The following is a 16632-nucleotide window of genomic DNA, read 5'->3' as shown; positions in this document are numbered from 1 at the left end:
GAGGCGATTCTAATCTGCCCTGGCAATTGTGAAAGCCTGCCAGGATAGGTGGATGTGGAATAAAAACAGAACACAGGAGTGTGTAAACGCTTCCATGAAAATGAGCTTTAAAAATGGGAAGAGAAATCCGCCATTTAATCTGACCACACTGGATATGCATAACAATGTTTCATGGCATCCAGGGGCAGGGAGCTAATCTGCATTACCGTATTTTTCGCTTCATAAGATGCACCGTTTTTAGAGGAGGAAAACGAGAAAAATAATATTCTGAATCAATGCCGCTGGTGGCAGCAGCAGCGGAAGGGGGAGCAGCCCACTTTCGCCCCCCCAAAAGCCCCCATCTCACCAATCTCTCCCTTTTTATCAAAGGAAAGGAGGAAGGGCAAGCAATCAACGAGGTAGCTTCCTTTAATTATTATTTTTTAACTTCCTTTTTTTATATGAGGGAAGCTATGTAAGGCAAACCAACAATGTCTTACACAGCAACTTTTTTTTTGTTCTTATTTTTACACAGGGGTGGGGGGTGGTAGGGGTAGGTGATCAGTCCCAGCCTCAGACGGGTAATATAGGCACCAGCGAGGGGAAAGAAAGGCTTCTTGCACATACACAGGCAGAAGGGGAGATGGGAATAAAGAAAAAGAGTTACAGGGCAATGTCTTTTGTTCTTACTCTGAAGAAAACAACCCCAGTTTCTTCTTTCAGGGGTGTTTGTGGGCGTGTGGGTAAGGAAGGGGCAAAAGGGAGAAGGGGGCTCCCAGCAAGAAGCCCCGAGCCAGCTCAGAACAGTATCTCTGTAAATCACACCTTCCGACCACTACTGAGCTGGGGCTTGCTGCAAAATCAAAAGAAGCTGTTGTTTTCCCAGCTACTTTCATAATTGTTGCTCTCTGCTCCTGCAGGAGGCAGAGGAAGCACTAAAAGGCACTGGCTGGCTACACGGTTTTCTCAAAATCGCGATGTTTGCCAGATAACATTTAATGAAACTGTTATGGTGCTGTAGACTTCATAACTGATTTTGAACGATATATTGAAAAAATCTCCCAGGTCTGCTGCATACTGCAGTGACCTTGGTCACCTCCATACCATCAGGTGTTTTGAGGCAAGGACTCAAATGCACACCAGAAATTTTAGGCTTGCACAGTTAAAGCGGATTAAAGGGCTCTGTTGTTGTAGTGAGAAAAATATGCTTTGTGAAAACATGGCCTTTTTGTGGTTAAGGAAGCATTCGGGAAACATGCTGGAAAGTGTGGGATGAATCAATGATTACCAGGAAGACATGTAAGCATTGCACTAACAAATCGGGATGGATGCTTTTTGTCATATAACCTCCCTACAAACAATTGAACAAATGCTCCCTAGAGACTGAATATAATTTGACTTCTACATAAACTTTGTGCAAGCAAATCAGGATGTATGTTCAATAAACAGGTCACCTGGAGGACACCCTTGTGTGGTTTTATAGCCTTCCTCAGCCTGGTGTCTTCTTGATGTCTGACTACAATGTCATGATGTCAGGGATGATGGAAATTTTAGTCTCAACAGCATCTGGAAAGCACCCAGTTGGGGGAAGAGTAGACAGGGGTATGATTTTTACTTAGGGTGCTGGGTTCAAACACCTGAAAAGCCCTGCCAGGTGGCTGCCAGGTGGAGTAGACAACACTGGGCTACATGGCCAAATAGCCTGAGCAGGATCCTTTAAGGCAGTTTCTTATGGGCCAGTTGTACCATTTCACTGGGAGGGAGGTAGAAAGACAGATCTCAGTGGTTATGATTTACATGCCAAAGGTTAGAGGTTTGACTGGCTTCTGCCAGCCAGAGTAGACAATAGTGGGCTAGATGGACAGATACATAGAAGAATGCCTTATACCAGGCCAGGATATATTTCAACAGAGAGATCATGGCTCAGTAGCTGGTTAAAAGAGGGATGAGGAACCTGTAAACTAATCTGTGAACGCAACTGTAGAAGCAGCAGCTTATGTTTTGTTTTTATCATTTGACTAGCATCCTTGTACCTGGCACTGCTCAGGAACTCCCAAAAATCTGACCAGTTTAGAAACTAGCTATTACAGCAGAGGGCCTTCTCGGTAGTGGCGCCCGCCCTGTGGAACGCCCTCCCATCAGATGTCAAAGAGAAAAACAACTACCAGATTTTTAGAAGACATCTGAAGGCAGCCCTGTTTAGGAAGGCTTTTAATGTTTAATAGATTATTGTATTTTATTCTGTTGGAAGCTGGGGAAACCCAGCCAGATGGGCGGGGTATAAATAGTATATTATTATTACTAGCTGACCCGGCCACGCATTGCTGTGGGGGTTTTTTTTGGGTGTTTTTTTAGAGTTTTGAAATAATTTGTATTTAGAAAGGTAATGGGGTTTTATTATTTTTTTCATTTTTGGATGTACAGTATTCTTTTTGTCTGGATGTATTAACTTTGTCCTTGGATTTTTGGTTTGTTTTTTTAAATAGTTCTTATGATTGTTGTTGGTTTGTTTGTTTGTTTTGGGGTTTTTTTTAAGTGACCGTTCCCCCGTTCAAAAAAAAATCGATCCGTAGTCCGAAAACACAGCAACACACACAGACACCAGCCAAGTAAAACCCCTCCCAACCCGTCCCCCCCTCCAAAAAAAGATTGAAGTAGACCCTGTTAAGTCCACAACACTCACACACACAACGCCCGAAACTCTACATCCCCCACCTTCCCCTCCCTGGTCGTCCCCCAGTGAAAAAAAACCTGAAGATGGCGGTGTAACGTTAGAGGGGGTGATTTGAGTTGGGCGGCAGTTAAAATGGGGGGCAGGCTTTGAGGAGGCGTCTTTGGTAGTTGCAGTGCGGGATCTGCCTTTGTGGTGTTTGCGGTGGGAGGTGGGAGCACGCAATCAGGCTTTCTATTGGATGCTGCTGGAGTCTTCAGAGCTTATGGTGGTGACGTCTAATTTGGGTGCCACTTTTTGTGTTTAATCATAATTTTAGGTGTGATTTTTTTGGGGGGGGTGAATTATGCCAGATCCCTCCCTGATGGGCATGGAACGTTTTGGCCAAATTTGTTACATTACGGTTCAGCGGTTACGGAGAAAGGCTATATATAGAGATTATTATTATTATTATCTTTGAAAGGTTCAATCCACCATCTTGATTCAAAATAGTGTCCAATGATATTCAAACATAGGAACCCGTATGTCCGACGCGGCTTCCCCTTGAGTGCAAGAAGCTCTTGCAACCTATCGGAAGCCGTGCCTCGGTTGTTGAACATTTTGGAAGTTGAACAGTCTTCAAAAACTGATTACATTCGACAACCGAGGTTTGACTGTATCTTAATAATTGTCCAAATGCACAGTGAACAAACAAACAAATTTCAAAAATATATGGTGCCATTTGTTAGTAATGGAGGTTTATCCCCTAGCATAAGTCAAGAGTAAACCTAAACCCTGTGATCCAAGTATTTGTGAGGAGGAAAATGTCAGATATCACCACACGGCTTGTTTCCCATGGGAAGCACTCCAGAGCAGAGCTGGCTTGCTTCTGCATAGCTCCTCCCCTTTAGTCTACTTATCTCCGCCTTGGGTTCTATTTCTTGGTGTGATGGGAGAGTGACTGGCAGATAGACAGATGCTTCTTAGCACAGAATATGAGGGGGGGGGAGGATATGTATCAGATGAATCTATTTTGAAATGTTTAAAATAACACGTTTTCTGGCAAGTATCCCCTTGGGTACCAATTGGTATGCATTAATTCACTTCTATCTGCCATCCGGCTATTTTTGCATTCTGCAGAATGCTCTTGTTATCTGGCCATTTGCTTGCCTCTCTCAGCATTCCTGTATTAGAAACGCATCCTGCATTCTCACTTTGGTGAGTAACTCCACATCAACAGTTTCCCTCGCTTTTGAAATCCGATCACCCAATTTCTGCCTCTTGTTTCCAACTTCCTTTTCACTTTCTTTCAAGTTTGCTTTACAAAGTTATTGTAATTAAGGTATCTGAGAGCCTGATACCTTACTAGGTTAAAAAACAAAACAGTAATATGCGATCAGCACCTTTGCAAGATAATTAACATCTACTTTGCAACCCTTCCCTTGGCTTCTCTGCACACAAAGTGCCTTGCTTTGACCTGGCAAACTTGAAGCCTTAGAAAGCTTTGCTGAACCTGAGCAATTCATATGAAAGTAGGTGAGTCCTAAGTTCACTCTAAGCCAGTGGCTGGATGCTGGAGATAAAGAGGGGAGGGCTGTCGCTTTTATGGCATGGTTTGTGAGCTGCCCATGCTGCTCCAGCTGCCCACTGTCAGAAACAGGATGCTGGACTTCACATTTCAGATTCTTCACACAGCAGATAGTTAAACTATGGAACTCACCCCCACAAGACAGAGTGGTGGCTCAAAAATAGGGTTCAAATTCAGTGGCTGTGTTCTACCTCCATTGTCAGAAGCAGTCTGTCTCTGAATACTTGGGAATCACAAGTGAGGAGGGTTGCTGTTACACTCAAGTCCTGTTTGTGGGCTTCCTATTAAGGCATCTGGTTGGCCACTGTGAGAACAGAGTGCTGGACTAGAGGGGCCACCACAGACTTGCTCTAGCAGCCAGGCTCTCCTTATGTTCCTATGGACCTTGGGGCTGATCCAGAAGGGTGGTTCTTCAAGTTAACATAAACTTTGCTAACTCTGAGCTGCTCTGAGATTTAAGAACTTGCAAGCACACGTTTGGGCAGATACCTTGCTCACTTGACAAATGGAGAAGAAAAGGCGTTATGCGTGTGGGAATGGAGGGAAAGATTTAAAACTTATACTGAGCCAGAAAACATGTCTCTGCAAAGCGATCCATGCTTTTGCTTGTATCTGGTGATGAAAATGGGCACAAAGTTTCATGGAAGTATGTGAAGTAGTACTCTAAAGATCTTACTTTTAAAAGGTAAGTTAAACACACACAAAAAGGTGTTCTCAGGGTGTTGTCAAGGGAGGCTTGGTGCATGGTTTAATTTTCTGAGAGGGAACTCTGGGGTTGGAGAGAAGCATTCCTCCCCCGTGAAATGCTGGAATCTTTTGCTCAACATGCAGCTTGAACTCACGACCCTGAGATTAAGAGTCTCTACCATTCTGAGTATGTGGGACATGCTGCTTTTGCTTATGACTGAGAAAAAAGGCAGTCTGTTTATGATCAGGGGCACTCCTGTTTAAATTACAATATTACTTCAATTTTGTCAGAGGAGCAGCATTGGTAGGCCATCTGCTTTGCATGCCTACGGCGTTGGGTTCAAGCCATGGTGGCGTTCCCTGGTGAGCTGTACGGATGAGCAGGAACTCAAACAGGGTGAGATCCAGATTCCAAGTCCAACATGACAGACACCACATCACATCACATCACTCCACACTCCAGTCTCATCTCTCTCGATGTCTGTGTTGGCAGATACAGTATTCTGAGATAGCTGGGCTGGTCGAGGCAAATGAATGATGCAACATAGATCTAACTATTACATTTTTGCCCAGTCTTTCTTTGAAGGAGCTCAGGGTGGCCTTTGTGGTTTCTCTTGGCCATTTTTATCCTCACTACAAACCTTTGAGATAGATGAAATAATTGTTTGAATTTTTTAAAAAATTAAAAAATAGTTGAGTAGTACCTTAGAGACCAACTAAGTTTGTTCTAGGTATGAGCTTTCAAACAAACTTAGTTGGTATCTAAGGTGCTCTAAGGGGACGCGGGTGGCACTGTGGGTTAAACCACAGAGCCTAGGGCTTGCCGATCAGAAGGTCGGCGGTTCGAATCCCCGCGATGGGGTGAGCTCCCGTTGCTTGGTCCCAGCTCCTGCTAACCTAGCAGTTCAAAACACGTCAAAGTGCAAGTAGATAAATAGCTACCGCTCCGGCGGAAAGGTAAACAGCATTTCCATGTGCTGCTCTGGTTCACCAGAAGCGGCTTAGTCATGCTGGCCACATAACCCGGAGGCTGTACACTGGCTCCCTCGGCCAATAAAGCGAGATAAGCGCCACAACCCCAAAGTCGTTCGCGACTGGACCTAACGGTCAGGGGTCCCTTTGCCCTTTACCTTTTTAAGGTGCTACTAGACTATTTTTTTAAAAAAAAATATTTATTTATTTATTTTAAAAATTAATTATTTTGACTGCGGCAGACTTGAATCATTGAGGTAGGTGAATCTGAAAGAGAATATCTAACTGGCCCAAGGCCACCAAGTGATTTTTTTGGGTGAGCGCCGGGAATTCAAACTGGGTGAAACCCAGATTCAAAGTCCCAATGCTATGGCCACTCTGTCACACTGGCTTCCACGTATGCCAACTTGCAGTTATACTGAAGGACCATTAGTTGTGAACATTTTAAAACAGCAAACCCATTCAGTACAAGAACATGCACAGTCACACACAAACACTGAAACTCCTCAAGTGACATGGGGGACCAAGGGTGGGGAACTTCGGGCCCAGGTCAGGTGCCATATGCAGCCCTCAGAATCTCACTGCCTGGTCCTCAGAACCTCACTGCCTCACACCACGCCCCTTCCCCAGCCACGCCCCCTCTCCCCTGGCCACGTTCCTTACTGCCCTTGCTTTGCGTCCTTGGCTGGAGGATTTTAACCTTACTATTCTTGATTAAAGGCCCTTCCCTAGCCCTTTCTTTAGTACAGTACTTTGATGCCAAACCCTAGGGCTACACAACCTGTTTAGTGACATCAGAGCAGCTCAGCCAATGGCAGAAAAGAGGGTGTGTATGAGACACAGACACCTCTGTTTGTTCAGCCACACTCTCACACACACTTCTCTTTCTAACAGGCCATGGGCATAACAGTCTACTAAATAATTGGCACCCCCCTTTCACTGTTTGTACTTGGCGTGGGAATGCATATAGAAAGGGCAGGGAACAAAAAGAGTTGACAAGGATGCAACAGGCCCATCCCAGAGGCAACAATCCAGTTATTAGGATTTCCCATCTACACACACTTCTCTTTTTTGTCTTTTTTTAAAGTAAGGTAAATTAGGATGATGAAATCTACCTCTCTCTAACCTGACAGCAATTTTTCAGCATGGGAAAACTGTGCTGTACTGATGCCCAGATGTTGTCGCTGCAGATGAGGTTGATCAGATGTAAACTACTAATGTTATTTTCCCCAGAAGGAATCAGTATCCATCTGCTTTGTGTGTGTGTGATGTTGCTCTGTGTAGCTAGAATTTTAGCATTTGGCATCAACACCAAGTCTCCCCACCACCGCACTTGAATATTTTTAAGGGGTGTGTGAGCCAAGTGGCCTAGTTTTTCAGAGAATGCCCACTTCACACTGATTTGAGAGAGGGATGGTGAACCTGCGGCCCCAGGTTGCCTACCTATGTCTCAGGTCACACTCACACCATACATTTAAAGCACATGGCTTTCCCCAAAGAATTCTGAGAACTGAGGTGCTGGGAATTTTAGCTCTGTGAGGCATCAACTGCAGTTCCCAGGATTCCATGGGGGAAACCACTTGTTTTAAACCACTTGTGAAAGCTTTTCAAATGTATGGTGTGGAACAGCCCTGTTTTTATGAACAGTGGCATAGTGAAGCAGGAAGGAAGCGCAGCCACTTATTTCACAGCAGGGATGATGATGTTGCCTCCTGGGGTTTTATTTGCCAATCAATAAGCTTTTCTGAGAGAGAAATCCACCAAATAAGCTAAGCAGAGGAACACGTAGCTTACATGAGCTTGCATGCTAAAACTTAAACTGACACTTTTTGGGGGGGGGCACATCAAAATCTTTTTATTATGACCAAACAAAGTGATCCAAAATGGTTGGCAAGCTTTTGAGTCCACCAGAACTTATTACCAGGCCAGATATTGAGGCAGGGGCAGCCAACTTTGTATTCAAGCCATATAACATCCATGTTGGTCAAAAAAAATCATTTTGAATAGTTTTACGCTGCTTCCACATAAGCTGTTCATTGTGCATTTATCCTGATTTGATCGCAGGGAAGTTAGACAATGTTGACTATTTGTGGGGGGGGCAGTCTGCGGGGAAGAGAGTTTGTTGTGAGAGGGCTCCCAAATAAACTTCTAATTGTACAACCAGAATTTGCCAGCATGTGATGGAATCTCACCCCAAAATAGTGACGGTCTGCACGTGACCTTAGAACCATGACAATGAGGGCCTGCATATCAGAATTTAACACTACACCACTGCTTATGAATCTTGCCGTGATGCTAAGTCTCTGAACAACAACCTGCAACATTTGGGACCTGAACCCCTTGGCAGCTATTATATAGAAGATCTGATCTGGCAGTGTGTGGGACAGGATGGATGGAGCGGTGTGTGTGTGTGTGTGTGTGTGTGTGTGTGTGTGTGTGTTGCTGTCGAGCGATGCTTCCGAGTAAATTCAGCTTCCATTCACCACATAACCAGAAAAGAAAAGAAAAAGAAAAACAGCCCAATTCCTGCAGGAGTCTTTAATCTGCCTAATAATTCATATTGCTGCTAAATCCCTGCCCACAGCCCCCAAGCTCATACACCCTCTTCTTCCCAAACCCCTTGCCTGAAGGAACACATGTTTAAATATTAAAATCGGTTCTTGCATCTTTAAAGTTTCCATCAGGCTTGAATGCATTCAAAGCAAAGAACATTAGCTAGGCAGAAGAAGTAAGAGTAAACTTGGGATGTTGACTCTTCCTACAAATCTCTCTCTCTCTTTTTATTAATAAAAAGGACCAGGCCTTACATTGGTATAAAGATCTGGGAAAGAGCCTTTTTTTTGTCAACACCACCCAGCATTCCAGCTCCAAAGCTACAACCGTGTTTTTGCACTGGTGGCAATGCCAACACATTTGGTGAAAGGGTTTGAGGAGAAAGATCTGCAACTTCTGCCACATCTACACTATACATTTAAAGCACATGGCTTTCCCCAGATAATCCTGGGGAATGTAGATCTTCCCTCGCAGACCTACAATTCCCAGTACCCTTAACAAACTATTACAGTATTTATTTAAGATATTTACATACCACTTAATTATTCACATTTCTAAGCAGCATACATAAAAGCAATCCATAGAAAATGGGGCACTCAAACAATACAATTTACCACAAAACCAAACACTACCTTAAACTGCCTGCTGGAACAAGTCTTGTCATGTGCCTGAAGTTCCACAAGGAGGGGTGGCCTTTCATTTGGGAAAGAGTTATCCAAGCTTGGGCCCACTAGACTGAACGTATGGTTCCCAGGATCATTTTCAATCTGTGGTGTTGATGTTAATGGGACCAAAGTCACTTCCAAGGACATGGGAATCTATCCTGGGGATGGGGAGCCTGTGCCCTCCAGCTTCTGTTGGACTACTGCTCCCCTCAGCACCGGCCAGTGTGGCCAGTGGTCAGGGGTGATGGGACTGGTAGACGAGCAACATCTGAAGGGCCAGAGGTTCCCCCATCCCTGAACTGTGAGCTTATTCCAATAACTCAAAGCTAATTGGAAACAGTAGGGAACCAGGTTATCCTGTTTCTAGCAGATGTTAGCTAATGCACATCGAGTGGGAATCTGGGCTTTTGACTCCCTTAGATCGAGGTACAACTGAGGCTGGTTTAAAGGCTCTGGATCTGGTTCTCTTACCACCAGTGGATCAGCTGTTTCCCAACGTATACCAGCTGGATATCCATTCCTACAGTTCCCAGGATCCTTTGGGGGGAAAGCCATGTGTTTCAAATGTATGTTGGTGGCTGTGACTACTGTCTCCAGTGTTTCAAGTGAGACCTACACCAAGTTGTGGTCTGGCTTGACTCCATTGGATTAAGGCGGATCCTCAACATGCCAAGGCTCTGGTCCCATTTGTTTCAAAAGAACTACTGCTATTACATCAAATGACAATTATTTACATTAATTCCAATGGAATGAGGCTGATCAGCAACAAGTTAGGATTTAGCATTGACTCAAGTGGGTAGCGGCTTGGGAATATAGGCTTAAAATGAATCAAACCATGGGTCCATCACGTGGTGAAGATAGTACATGTGTGGCCCTCCAGATGTTGCTGAACTACAACTCCCATCCTGCCTGGCCATTGGACATGCTTGCTGTGGCTGATGCGAGTTGCAATTCAGCAACATCTGGAGGACCAAAGGTTCCCCACACCTGGTCTGCACTAACTGACAGTGGCTCTCTAGGGCAGGCATCCATAAACTTCGGCCCTCCAGAAGTTTTGGCCTACAATTCCCATCATCCCTGACCACTGGTCCTGTTAGCTAAGGCTCATGGGAGTTGTAGGCCAAAACATCTGGAGGGCCGCAGTTTGGGGATGCCTGCTCTAGCGTTTCAAAAAGAACATTGCCAGCCTGTGATCTTCTGTATGCAAAGCAGATGCTCTACCACCGGACTACACCCCCCTCTCCTTTATACACATAGGGAGCTGGCTTAGATTATTGGTCCATCTAGTTCAGTATTGTCTACCAGTGTTTCCCAAACTTGAGTCTCCAGCTGTTTTTGGACTACATCTCCCATCATCTGGTAAGCTGGTAAACTGACAATTGACTGGCAGCAGCTTTCCAGGGTTACAGGCAGGGGTCTTTCTCCACCCTTCCAGGAGATGCTGGGGCTTGAACCTGGAACCTTCTAAATGCAAAACACATGCTCTACCAGTGAGCTTTAGCCCTTCTCATAACTTATCCATAGTACAGTAAGTGTAGAATCTAACTCTCAACTGCAGTGGATTAAATCAAGTAGGTTTGGGAGATGGTTTCATCTGCTCAAGATGGCACAAGACTGACCTACTGCATGTGAGGAATTTGGGCACATTTGTTTTTGAGAGACAGACTATGCAACAATTGTTGTAATTTTATCACTACTAGCTGCATTGAGGTCTACTGAGGAAAGCTAGGGTACAAAGGTTTTAAAATAATAGCCAATTACCTTAAGATAATATTTTTTCTCAGACTAAGGTTGGGGTTTTGAACCAGTTTAAAAGGGATCAGTTCACTGGTGGTCATGTATTTTTACAGCTTTCTTACTAATGGGAAGAACAAGCAGGAGGTTAATCAGCAGCAGCTTTCATGCATATGCTAATCACAAAACTGAAAAACAAATTAGATAATGCCTTTGTTTCTCAATAACAGGTAACTTTAATAACAATGGTAATGAATTATTAATTCTATTACTTTTTTCCCATTCAACCCATCCTGCCAGGGATGCATACTCAGCCCTCCCTGCCTTTCTTTTATTCTTATAGCCCTATGAATTGGTAGGTCTTAAAAGTGTGTGAATGGCACAATGTCACCTAATCAGTCTCATGGATGATTAAAGATTTGAACTTGAGTTTCCTTGATCTGCTCAGCTACTGATGGCAGCTTGTGTTCCTGTCTGGAGATGCGAGCAGTATAGTCATGCCTCGGGTTGCAGACGCAGTATAGTCATGCCTCGGGTTGCAGACCCGGAAGTACTGGAACGGGTTACTTTCAGGTTTCAGTGCTTGTGCATGTGCTTGCGCATGTGCAGAAGTGCTAAATTGCGCTTTGCGCATGCGCAGAAGTGCCGAATTGCGACGTGCAGCGACGTGGGTTGCGAACGTTGTGGGTTGCGAATGTGCCTCCTGCACGGATCACGTTTGCAACCCGAGCGTCCACAGTATTTACATTTGTATCTCACCTTTCTTCCAAGGTGTTTGAGGTAGTATATCTCCTCCCCCTTGCTTCCCATTTTGCCTTCACAACAGCCCTGTCAATTAGATTAGGCTGAGATATATTGAGTGGCCTAAGGTCACAGAGTGGGCCACATCGCTGAGTAGGGGTTTGAACCCTCGTCTCCCAGATCCTTGTCCAAGATTCTAGCCACTAAACTACACTGGCAGCCACAAAAGCTCTGCCATACCACTAGGTTTCCCCCAGAGTTTTATACAGTGCCAGGGGACAAGCTGCCTTTTTGCCTCCATTGCTAACAAACAGCACCATAAAATTATAAAAGCAAGACAAGCTGCTGTCTATACAATAGCATTCTTGGATTAGTTTTCAATATCTGACCAAAACCCACTGACAGTATTTGACTGGTCAAATGAAGGGGCCTGCCACACCTAATCAGACTCATCATGTCTGTTGTACAAGGCGAGGGAACATGTGGCTCTCCAGATGTTGGTGAGCTCCAGCGCCCATCACCCTCAGCCAGCATAGTCAACACTCAGGGATGTAGGAAACTTATCCAACTACATCCCTGATATAGTGCAGTAGAGGATTCCAGCCACATTTTTCACCCAAGCTCCTCTGCAGCAATATTTTTACTAGAGTTGGAATGTCTCTGGTATTATATTTGCACTCCATTTGCACATGTGCCAAGGTGCTCAGAACAACCCCCCCCCATAAAAACCCCTCACAACAACCCTGTATGGTAGGTTAGACTGAGTGCTAGCAACTTGCTAAAGCCACCACAATATATTCACAGTTGAACAGATTTCTCAAATTCAGTCCCAGTATTCAATATTCTACACACACACACACACACACACACACACACACACACACACACACACACACAAGAGGAGAGGGGTGTGTGGATCACTTTCCCCACTGTCTCCATACATCCCACTTACTTCTTCTGGAGGCCTTTCCAAACTATCCATATATATGACACGAGTCATGCACAAAATCAGGTTGCACAATTAAAGCTGATCTGCCATTCTTGAGCAACCCCCCCCCAAAAAAAAACTTATTGTGACAAGAAAATGCACTGGAAAAGGTGAAATTAACACCCGCTCAACACATCTAACATCCATGCAGGAATGCTCAATAAACAACCCCTGCTGCAAACTTCGGGCAAGCAAATCAGGATGAATGCTCAATAAACAGGTATTTGGGGAGCAAACCAAGATGGAAACATCTCTCCCCTCCCCAAACCCCCCCCCATGCTCTCTTCTATGAGATGGGGTGGGGGAAACCCGTGGCCCTCCAAATACGCTTAAACTCTAGTCAGCGTGGTCAATGGCCAATTCCCATCATCCCTGACCATTGGTCAGGCTGTTTGGGGCTGCTGGGAGTTGTAGTACAGCAGCCCCTGGAGGGCCACAGGTTCTCTCAGCCCTCCTACAAGAAGAGCCCTGCTGCTGCATCCCCCACAGGGTCCATCTCATCCAGCATCTGTTGTTTGTGCTGGTAACCAGCATGGTGTTTCTGCGTAAAACCTGAAGGCAACGGTCCTCTTCTGCTCTCCTGCATTTAGAAAATGCACATCCGCCCTTATATTGCACTCACAGCACTCTAGACGGCTTAGAATGGTTTGAGAAATTAAACAAACAAACAAACACCGTCAGAACCTTAAAATCCAGGGGTGGACTAGCTCTCGGGGGGGGGGGCAGTCAGTGTGTGTTGACAGGTCTCTCCTTCAGGCGAACCGCTCCGCTGCCGCCTCAGACCTACGGCTTGCCCAGTGTCCAGTTTCCAACGGTGGGCAGCTAGGAGATGCCTGTGTAAAGCGGGGTAGAGGCGGCAGCGGCGGCGGCGAGATTTGGTCCAAGGGCCGATCTCCACCGCCAAGGCTGCTCTCCAGCAAGCGGGATACTTCACCCCTACCTACTACACGCAGACACCCAGTCAGCCACGGATCCCTGCTGCCAGGCGCCCCGGGCAATTCAATCCCTGCCTCGCAAACTTTTTCTCCCCCTGCCTCGAAGCTACTCACCGCGCCTTGGCATCCCCGGCGACGCTCCTCCTGCCGGCTCCCCTTTTGGCAACGCGTGTTGAGTTTGTATGGCGCGTGTGGATAGCTAGGTCCTGCTTTCCCCCCTTCCCGGTCTTGGAACTGGGGGTGGGGAGAGAGAGCTTTCTCCAAATCCGGGCGCGCTCGCTTCCCCTTCTGCAACCAAGGCGGCAGCGGAGCGATCTCCAGCGGGCACCTAAAAACCCTCTTCCCGGCATTGCGGTGCCATATTCCGCTGCTGCCGCTGCGCCCGAATCCCGACCCTCCTCTCCTTTATTTGTGCTCCCCCCTTTTCTTCTTCTTTTTTTATTTCAGTGCCTCCGCTGCTCCGGATTCATCCCTCTCTGGGGGCCCATTTGAAGCAGCCGTGCAAACGGGAGACCCGGGAGTGATGGCTGCGTGCAGCTGCGTGTGTGTGTTGTGCAAAAGGCCCGTTGCAGGGAGAGGAGGAGGGGGGAAAAGAGAGGTTGGAAGAGGGAGGAGGATTTAGGACTAGGAGGCGGTGCTACGAAGCAATTTCTGGCGGGTGGGGTGGAGGGAAGATTCAGATTCAATTGCAAAGACCCCCACCCCACCCCGCGTCTTAACGTTTTACAAATCTGATCAGGGCCCTCCCCCAAATCACATCTGTCTCCCATCCTTTTCACTAGTTCAGATGCAAATAAACTAACAGACTACATCACTGGGTGGAGAATAGTGTACACGGGTGGAGCTTAACTGGGGGCAAAGGTTAGACTGCCCCTCCCCCACCACCCCTCTCTTCCATTCACAAAAAGCAGCCCCCAGATTTGTGACTGAATTCTACAGGGCATATTCCCTGAGTTAGGGTGTATAACTGGCAGACCCTGAGAGACAGACCTTCCTCCTGTGCAAGTTTACTCCAAAGTAACCCCATCTGAGTGCAGTTGAGACTTACACATCCCAAGTGATACGTTGTGCAGATTGCAGGACTACAAATCCACATACCCATGCCCCTTCCTCAGAAGCTTGCGAAAGGTCACGCTAGCCAGGGTTTTTGCCTGGTGAAGACTCTAGTGGGGCACCATTGAGGAGGGGAGGTGCCAAACTGGGTCTTTGACCCAGGTGAAATAAAGCCTAATTTTTTTGCCCCTGTCCTGCCCAAAAGTATGCTTGTAATTTTTCTGTGAAGCAATCTTTGTTGAAATCAGAGTAACTCTTCCACGTGTAGGATCAGGCCACATGAGTGAATGACAGGGTTGGCACCTCTACTTACAAGTAAGCATGCAGCCAGAGTCACAGCCTTTTGTGCGTTTACTTCAAAATAAAGACGTACTGAGCTCAGTGGGGCTTAGTCCTGTGTAGGATTGCAGCCTAATCCTGTGCATTTTTTACTCAGAAGTGAGACACTCTCCCTTAGGACTCAGCTATACAGCTGCAAATAAAACGTTTTAAGTGTGTCTTAAGTGCAATATACAATGTGACTTTAGATGGCGATTGTGAGCCTTATGGAAAATTCAATTAATTTTTAAAAACACTTTAAAAAGCATTTTCAGAATGGCTTTTATATGTGAGTAGATTCCACCTTAAGTAAAACGTAATTCTCGAGTAAATGTGTATAGGGTTGCAGCCTTAGAGCCCTGAGCTCAGGGGTAAAATTCTAACACAAGAAGAAGATAGCCACCGCCCCTACCCTACATCAGATAGGAAGCATCCAGCACATTACGTCATGTCATGGCTCTCCTCATAATAATAATAATAATATATACCCCGCCCATCTGGCTGGGTTTCCCCAGCCACTCTGGGCGGCTTCCAATAGAAAAATGAAATAAAATAATCTATTAAACATTAAAAGCCTCCCTAAACAGGACTGCCTTCAGATGTCTTCTAAAAATCTGGTAGCTGTTTTTCTCTTTGACATCTGGTGGGAGGGCGTTCCACAGGGCACCTCAGACCCTGAAGTGCCCAAGTCAGCAGACAGAGAAATGAATATGGAACAAAACTCAATGAAAATGAACAAAACTCAACTACCACCAGGGCATTCTGAGTATATTTAATAGGGCATGTTATATACAGTGAACTCTTCCGATTAAGAAATAACTTATTTTTCTAAAGATTTCTTGTTTTCTGCTAACCTAACACAAGTAAAAAGGTCAAGTTCTAAAGCCCTGAGTTTATTTGTTTATTAAAATTGCTTATTTTTTTAGTATTCCAAGGGAGCCCAAGGCAGCAAACGCTTCTGTGATTTTTTTAAAAAAACCAGACAATTTTAAAAAAGCATTTTAAAAAAAACCTTTTAAAACCAATAAAACCAATTTAGGAACATATATAACCAAATCATGTGCCTGGATAAGCCAGCCAAAACAAACAAGCAGGTATCTAAAATACAGTGGAACCTCGGTTTATGAACACCTCGGTTTATGAATTTTCGGTTTATGAACGCTGCGGACCCATCTGGAACGGATTAATTCATTTTCCATTACTTTCAATGGGAAAGTTCGCTTCAGTTTATGAACGCTTCAGTTTATGAACAGACTTCCGGAACCAATTACACCCATGCTTCAGTTTATGAACGCTTCAGTTTAAGTACTCCGCGGACATGTCTGGAACGGATTAATCCACTTTCCATTACTTTCAATGGGAAAGTTCGCTTCAGTTTATGAACACTTTAGTTTAAGTACTCCGTGGAATGTCTGGAACAGATTAATCCACTTTCTATTATTTTCAATGGGAAAGTTTGCTTCAGTATATGAACGCTTCAGTTTATGAACAGACTTCTGGAACCAATTGATGTCAACCTCAGATTCCATTCATTGAGGTGTTGAAATCTCTCAGGGCTTCTATCACAACAGATGGGTGCAGCCTACCTGATTTTAACAGGAGGGGTATACCGTAAATGGTGCAACTGACTGGGAGTCTGAAGAGAGTCTTATTGTTCTCCCCACCCTTTCCTGGGCAGAATAAGTTGTATGGTTATGTTTTGTCTCCAGGCCCAGACCAAAATACGCAAGTATGGGCACTTCCCTCTGTTGCTCCCCACCCCCAGCAGT

The 16632-nt window shown here is 45.3% G+C and overlaps 2 protein-coding genes across 5 annotated transcripts in view; one reads left to right on the top strand and one right to left on the bottom strand.

The window, feature by feature from the left end:
* Positions 1–14057, bottom strand: part of FLRT1 (fibronectin leucine rich transmembrane protein 1) — a 30472-nt gene extending 16415 nt beyond the window's left edge. Inside the window, exon 1 of the mRNA XM_035097651.3 lies at positions 13607–14057. The gene's annotated coding sequence lies outside the window, so the exon portion shown is untranslated. The remainder of the gene's footprint in view (positions 1–13606) is intronic.
* The window catches only part of MACROD1 (mono-ADP ribosylhydrolase 1), a 344907-nt gene that overhangs the window by 71219 nt on the left and 257056 nt on the right, over positions 1–16632 (top strand). The window lies entirely within an intron of this gene.

The sequence above is a fragment of the Zootoca vivipara genome, chromosome 16 (genome assembly GCF_965207765.1).
Source record: "Zootoca vivipara chromosome 16, rZooViv2.hap1.1, whole genome shotgun sequence".
NCBI lineage: Eukaryota > Metazoa > Chordata > Lepidosauria > Squamata > Lacertidae > Zootoca > Zootoca vivipara.
The sequence above is the reverse complement of the archived record's forward strand: the minus strand, read 5'-3'. Positions and strand labels throughout refer to the sequence as shown.